Here is a 7,928-nt window from a genome sequence, read left to right on the forward strand (position 1 = left end):
TTAAAAAAAATAAACAAACAAAAAAATCACACATATTCCCATGTCCATTTCATAGACCTAACATTATGGAATTTTAGGACTTGTGGTCTCAAGTCTAACAGATAAGAGGACTTTTTTATTATTGTTTTTTGCATTACAATTCTTAATACACCTTTATACCACAATTTATCATATCTCTGTATACAAGGTAAGAGGATTTTTACTGTTCTGTTCTACAAATTTCCATCCTCTATTGTTATTAATAAAATATAAACTCAAGGAAAAATCATTTGTCTGATATTCATTCTCTGAACAACAGCAATCTTTGGCTTTGACTTGGAACTCAGAGCATGACTGTTTTCTGAAATCAGTACCTTTGGAATTTTGGCTCCTAAGTCCTGATACTGCTTGGGGTTCTTCAAGAATTTCACAAACTCCATATTTTCCAGTTTGGCCTCTTCACAGCCAGCCACATCTGCAAACCGCACGCTTTAGGATCTTGGCTGTTGTCTCACCAATGCTGAAGAGGCCCCCTCCTCGTCCGCTGCGCCTGGCCACCATTGGACCCCTTCTCACAGCATAGAGCAGGATGCCAACCAGGAGAAGAGTAGGCACCAGGCTTCACAGGAAAGAGCTGAGAACCAAGGAGACCATTCATCATGTCAGCAGCATCACCTTCAGCAGGAAGAGTAACCCACTCTAGAATTTGCTGCACAAAAGGGCAGTTTATTCTTGAAGAGTGTCAAGGTCTGTCTATAAATTCAGCCTCCCCAGTTCTAAAAGCACTGATGCCCCAACCCACGTCTCCCTCAGGAGGAGCTGCAGACCCCATGTAGCTACTCAGAGGTGAGGTCCACAGACCAGTCCCATCACAGCACAATACTTGCTCCTACACTCTCCAGAGGCCCAATCCCACCACCCCTCAAGGTGGCTCTAGTCACTGTCAGCTCTTAGAACACACCTCAGCTCCAACCAGTAGTCATGGCAACTGAGCCAGTAAGAACAAAACCCCAGTCGCCATATGCAGCAGTACCCCAAGGAACACTCAGGAGCTGCACCAGGAGACTGAGGCCCCGCAGGCCTCCCCACCAGCACTTGTAAGTCACCTCCAGAGCCCTGTCTGCCTCACTGCTTTGGTGTGAATGTCGTCTCCCACACTCACGTTGGAACCCAACTGTATAAGGCGAAGGCCATTCAAGAGGCAACTGATGGTGAGAGCTGGGCCCTCATGAAGGGATTAAGGTCACAACAGAAGTGGGTTAGTTCTGGGGGATGGGTCAGTCATAAAAATGGCAAAGTTCAGTCCTACCCTCCCTCTCATCCTCTCTCCCCTGCACATTATGATGCAGCAAAGACCCTTGCCCAGATATGGCCCTTCAGCCTTGGACTCCAGACTGTAAGACAGTTTTCTTTCTTTACAAATTACCCACTCTCTGGTCTTCTGTCACAGCAGCAAAAAATGGTAAGGCACTCACCTTCCTCATTCTCACTGCAATTCCCACTCTGCCCTGTCTAGAAGAAACCAACTAAGCCATCACCACACCGACTCTTCATACCCTCCTGGCTAAAGCTGGTCCTGATCTCAAACTCTACCCATTCAGTTTCCAAGCTGGAGGAAGGGCCAGAGCAATGATGTCCCTATGTAGTAAATATGAGAGCAGGACAACACTTGTGTGCTGTCCTGGGATGCACACAGGAGCATTAGAGATGGGTCTGCCCTCAAGTCCACAAGCACGGCAGGAACACACTGGGGGCGGAACGCAGGTTCAGAGAGCAAGCTGACGCAGGATCTGTGGGAAGCAAGTCTGTCTGTGTGCAAGTGAGCAGAGACTGCTCACCTGGATTTTTGACTCAACGGTTCAGTGGGAGTCAGGGTGCAGGGATCGCAGCACACTTTCAAAGAACTCCCACAGGGTTCTATTGCACAGTGGAATCTGCACTACAGTAATGTGCTACAAAACATAGCATCTTTGTCTTATTCTTCCCATTTAATGCTTTTTTTTTTTTTTTTTTTTTTTTTTTTTTAGTTCTCGGCGGACACAACATCTTTGTTGGTATGTGGTGCTGAGGATCGAACCCGGGCCGCACGCATGCCAGGCGAGCGCGCTACGGCTGAGCCACATCTCCAGCCCCATTTAATGCTTTTTAAAGGTTACCTAGATAAATATTTCTTTGCTTCAATTCTCTTCTCATTAAGACCTACGCTAAACCATGGCATATATCTGCAACCCACTTAACTGGAAGGCTAAGGCAGGAAGATCTCTTGAGCCCAGGAGTTTGAGATCTGCCTGGGCAAGACTCCACCTCAAAAAAGTAAATATAAAATTTTAAAAATTAAGCCAGACCAAATGACTATATACTCTTTTACTACAGACACTGTAAAGATTAGCACATACTATGACATACTTGGGGGAAAAAAATTCCAAAAGAGATTCAACAGTATTTGTTTTGTGTTCAGAATCAGAGGCCCAAGAATAAAGTGTCTCATGTCCACCTCACCCCTGCCACTCCCCCGTCACTCTCAGTGGTGTAGACCACAGCAACCTGGTTGGTTGGCTCAATCCCCAGTTCCCACTGAGCAGATTCAAGGTTCCACTCAAAGGTGTCAACACTGCCGATGTTAAACCACATGTATCTCTGCAAGACCAAGAGCAAGTTTAGGTGCACCTCTGTGTTCCCCTGAGACTCGCCCTAACACACACACACACACACACACACACACACACACACACACACACACCTGTCCACAGCTTGCATTCCCATTTACCAACTTCTCTTCCAACCAAGCCTCTTCTCCTAGCCCCTATCTCCACACATGGACAAACCCCACCCTGTGGCAAGCTCCAATGGTAACTACACAAACAGCAGACACGCCCTCCTTTCGGATCCCACAAAATTATAGGCTTTAAGTTCTAGATGAAATGCTGTGATAACTGCCTGAGGTCTGCCTTTGACCTTCCCTCTTTGTCTTTTTATTCTTTCCTCTTCCCAAACCTTGATAAGTGGTTCTCACATGTTATTTGGCAAAACTGAACCATGGTTATAGTCTCATAAGAGTTCCTATCCTGATTGGAAAGCAAGACTGTGCACAGGTCAATGACATAAACCACCACATCAACAAGGATTGCTGGACACTAGGGGAAGCATCTTACTAAAAAAAAAAAAAAACTGTATGTCATTGGGGGAGGGGAAGCCATGTGTGGAACACCCAGCCTGAAACCTAGCCCTCACCTCAGAAGACGCCCCAGGGGAAGGGATGACACAAACGAACTGTTTGTTCACGACCTCCAGCCGGTCCACCTGGGAGAAGGAACCAGACGGCTTAGGCCAAGCAGGACAATCAGGCAGACCCTGGGCAGTTCAGCCCAGGCCCATCTGCACCCCCCCACACACACACACAGTTCAGTACAAGCTTTGTTTTCCTGAATTCATTTCCATTTTAATCAACAGGAAACAATTCAAGACTAGTTTCTAAAATCTGGTATATCTGAGCACTATCATGCCAGACTGGCTTAAAAACCCCAAAGAAACAGGAATACGTCTTACAGCAGAGTCTAGCAGAGTCTTAAACCCAGCTGATTCAGACCCACCCTGTTCAGCCAGCTAAAGGCAGCACAGGGAAGCAGTGCCAAGCAGGGTGGAAATGCACTCCTGCAGGCTCCCCAGTTGTGGTCACCACCACACACAACAACACAGCAGGCTAGCCTGCCCCTCAGAGAAGCAATCTGAGGGAAGCAACTTGAGGGCACAATGTGTATTCTTACATGCAGCAACAATATCATCACTGCTCCAAAAGCAAGGACTTAGGGCCATGTGACTAAGGTGAACATGTTCAATCCTACGAACCTTCCCACCACAATAACATCACTGTCAGGTCAGACACTTGGAAAAGACTTCAAGGAAGTGCTGAGAGCGGTCCAGTCCATGCACAGAAAGGCATCCTGGGCTCACCACACTTGTCTCACCCCCCTCACAGCCACGCCTACAGGTAGAAGATCCACAGACAGGGAAGGGCTACAGCAGCTCTGTCCCCTTCTACCATAGGCAGAGTTACCAAGGGCCTCTCTGAAGATAGGCATGTGCCCTGTATTTAGACACAAAGGCTGTGGCCACAAACCTTAATGGGAAACAGGAGTTTCATCAAACAAAATTTCAGCTCTTAATAATGCCTGGGTCCAGCCAACACTCTTCTGAGGGCGACAGAGGGAAGGCACTTACTCATACAGGGTTTACACTGAAGCCTGAGCAGTACTTCACCCAACTCAGCACCCCAAGGGAAAAACACACAAGAGAGGCTCTGCTGGTGTCACATGCTCCTCTGCGGTCACCAAGCCACAGTCCACTGTCAAGGAGTGGCTGGCAGCAGAAAGTAAGGGGAAAGGAAAAAATCCCGAATCAGGAATGAGAACAAAAGTCAAAGATCAGGAGACAAACAGAACTGTCTTAGAACACATCATGATGTGCTGTTCTGCTGGGGTATCTCCTGGAAAAACAAAACTGAGCAATGAAGGACACCCACCAGCAGGACTGACTCTTGGGGCACCACCTGTCTCCTGCAAGGGCATACCACCACAGCACCTTCCCAGGCAGACTAAGTTAGCTCACCAGACCTCTGGTCAGGTAATACTGAACAAAGTGTTTCCAGGTGATCTCTTTTCCAGGATCTCGAAAATAGAAGTAGAATAATCCCACAGATACACCTGCACCCAAAATGGCCAGATTTCGGAAATCCTTGTCATCCCAGGGGAACTCGCCCTGTGGAAAAAAAGATAACAAATTTTGCAATTAAATGCAGGTGTTTCTTTCTTTTGATTATATGTTTGTTTTTCACAATACTGGAGATCAGACCTAGGTCCTGGGTCAGCTAAGCCAGAACTCTACCCTTGAGTCATCATGAACAATGAAACTTCTCCTCTCAGATGTTGGAGTCACCAAACCCTGCCCTCCTATGGTACCCAAGGGGGACCAGGCCTGTGGGGAAGCTCAGATGCTGCTCTCAGCAGGAAAGACCTGCACACTGTGAACAGCACACCAAACCTGCTGCTCACCAGAGGCCCCAGGAGAAGCAGCAAACCCACCAAGAGCTCCGCCTTTGCAACATCACATAGCATGTCCTCTTTATCTGCAACTCTCAAAGTGCAGACAGAAATCTTGGCACGTTTTGAAAAGTTTGTTTCTTCTAATCTCTGTGTGTTGGAATTCGACCCCCAAGGTGATGGCAGTAAGAAATGGGGACTTGGTGATGACACCACAAGGGCTCCAGTTTCATGGATGAGATTAGTGCTCTTACTAAAGGGCAGGAGGGAAGTCTGTCCCTTCCACCACAGGAGGACACAGTACTGGTCCCACTGAAGGAAGTCATGTTCAAGACACCACGATCTATTAGTTGAGGGCAAGCCCTCACCAGAATCTGGACCTGCCAGCACCTTGACCCTGTATTTCCCAGCTTCCATAATTATAAACAATAAATTTCAAGCTATTTAAAAACCATCCAGTCTAAGGTATTTTGTCATGGCAGGAACAGACTGAGACAAGTGTGATGCAGTCTCAGTCATGCAGCAACAGCACCCCTGGAGAAGTGACAGGTGTCTGGGTCTGGCACACTCAGATGCACACAAACCTTCTGCATCCGTTTCCACCAGGCAAAGTCATCCTGCCTCCCTCCTCTCTTGTTTCCATCTCTTCCAGGCTCAGCATTCTTTAGTTCACCAGATTCTAGGAAAAAACAAAGTGTGACTTCAGAAAATAATTATATACACTTTTTCACAGAAAGAGGACTCAGAGAACAGAGTAACGTTTTCCAACATAAAATTTTAATTACCCTGGAGCCTTTCAGAAACAAACAGCAGACAGGAAAAGGAAGATGCCAGGAGACACTGCTGAGAAGTAGCTTCCAATACATCTAAAATCCCTCCAATTTGCCCTTGCTGGCTTCAGACCTGAGCTTTAATGACAAATCATTTTTAGCTAATAAACATGGCTGTAATTAGGGGAGAGGAAGGAAGAAAGAAAAGCAAGATGTAGGCTGGCACAGGTAGTCCCTACTCCAGAGAACCAGAACACAGGCCACCTCCCCTCAGGCAGAGTTCATCTCTCAGGAAAACCTGGACCCGTGGGTACATTTTGTGACAGTAGATAACATTAGGAGGTGGATTCCTGTGAGCCCCTTCTACAGCAATCATACAAGTTCCAGGACAAAACAAGCCAGGACACAGGTAGCCCCCCTTCCATATACACTGCCACACCAACAATCCAAAACAATTCCATGCAAGACTAGAGAAGGCCAGGAGGACCCAAGGAAGGGCAGAATGAATCATGAGAGAGTAAAATTTTGCACAAATTTTAAGGACAAAACACAAGTTTTCAAAAAATGTTCTGTTCATAGCAAAACATGTGGGCACACCTCCCTTAATGCTTCTACCCATGTCTTCCTACTTAATGCTCACAGGTACCTAGGCAGAACACTTGTTTTTGGTACCAGGGATTGAACTCAAGGGCACTCAACCACTGAGCCACTCTCCAGCCCTATTTTATATTTTATTTAGAAATAGGGTCTCACTGAGTTGCTCAGTGCCTTGCCCGTTGCCAAGGCTGGCTTTGAACTTGTGATTCTCCTGTCTCAGCCTCCTGAGCTGCTGGGATTGGATGTCCTCCTTGCACCCAGCAGCAGGAAACTTTTTGCAGAGGAAACAAATCTGACAAATACTGACTACACTTATCCCCCAAACCAATCCACATCATCAAGCCATGATGTAATTTATTTTTTTATTTTAATATTTTTTTAGATGTTGATGAACCTTTATTTTGATTTATCAAACTGACCCTTTTACCTTTTTTTGGCACTGTTGATTTTTCTGAATCTGTGTTTCTTCCACTCCTCTTAAAGAATTTTTCAAATCCTTAGAGACAAAATGAAGGGGAAGAACTTTGAGAGAAAAGTCCCACTCAGAAAAGCAACACTACAGTCAAATCAGGATGGAGCCATTATCTTCAGTCTTGCTTCCTTACTTACCCCACTCAACACACAGCCCAGGGTCCTAACACTGGCATAGGACTGAAGAGCCCCTGCCAGATCTCTAGGTGCTTTTGAGAGCACTAAGCCAGGGCCCACAGCCTGCTCTGAAGAGCAGGGCTCTAACTGGTTCAATGTGCTCCAAGATGACTACAGCTTACATATCATATCATCTGTCTACTTTTCAAATACGAGGCTTGACTGGCTCTCAGAATCAGACATGCAGAATAAAGGTTTACTACCACGCCTTCCAAAAGATTCACCAAGCACCTTCCTTCTGAAAAGAGTTCCTTTTTCCAGTCTCTCTAGATATCAAAACAGTAAAGGCATGAAGATGATGTATTGTGGCTCAATATGCAAACTAGGAAAGATGGCAAGGGGGACCTCCTAATTGTTATGCCCCTTGCTCCCTGCTTAGTCACTGTGGGAGGAGACACTCTGAAGAAGCTTCACTGGTCCCTGCAAACCTCATACTGCTAACTTAGAAAAGACAGGCAAGTACCTTTGGATGGTTCTGAACACAGCCACCAGGAAAATGGTGCCAGTCTCCCCTGCAGAGCCAGCTTCTGACAACGGATCCCCTGGAGGCACTGAAAGAGGACAGAGAATTAGCAGATGACCTGCCTTTGCAACACAGTGCAGCATTTCCTCACAGTGGTTCCAAGAGACAGGATGTGGGCTGAGTATCAGCTTGCTACCCTTCTTTATCTGCTTAAATATGCATTAAAAATCTAGTTGAGGGTTGAGGCTGTAGCTCAGTGGTGGAGTGCCAGCCTCGCACATGTGAGGCACTGAGTTCAATCCTCAGCACCCCATTAAAATAAATAAATAAATATTTTTTAAAATAGTCGAAACAGGACAAACATAAAGTATATTCACTGCTGAAATGCATGATGAATTTTTACAGCTACTGAATCCAAAAGCAGGGGAGGGAACT

At 46.3% G+C, this 7,928-nt stretch overlaps 1 long non-coding RNA gene across 1 annotated transcript; it reads right to left on the bottom strand.

The window, feature by feature from the left end:
- Positions 1–5,663: 5,663 nt before the first annotated feature.
- Positions 5,664–7,566, bottom strand: LOC144252075 (uncharacterized). Its single transcript, XR_013342907.1, has 3 exons — positions 7,494–7,566; positions 6,810–6,878; positions 5,664–5,694 (listed from the first exon to the last, which is right to left on the bottom strand). It is a non-coding gene; the product is annotated as an uncharacterized LOC144252075 (long non-coding RNA).
- Between the last annotated feature and the right edge of the window lie 362 nt (positions 7,567–7,928).

This window comes from Urocitellus parryii, unplaced genomic scaffold (genome assembly GCF_045843805.1).
Source record: "Urocitellus parryii isolate mUroPar1 unplaced genomic scaffold, mUroPar1.hap1 Scaffold_37, whole genome shotgun sequence".
NCBI classification, from domain to species: domain Eukaryota; kingdom Metazoa; phylum Chordata; class Mammalia; order Rodentia; family Sciuridae; genus Urocitellus; species Urocitellus parryii.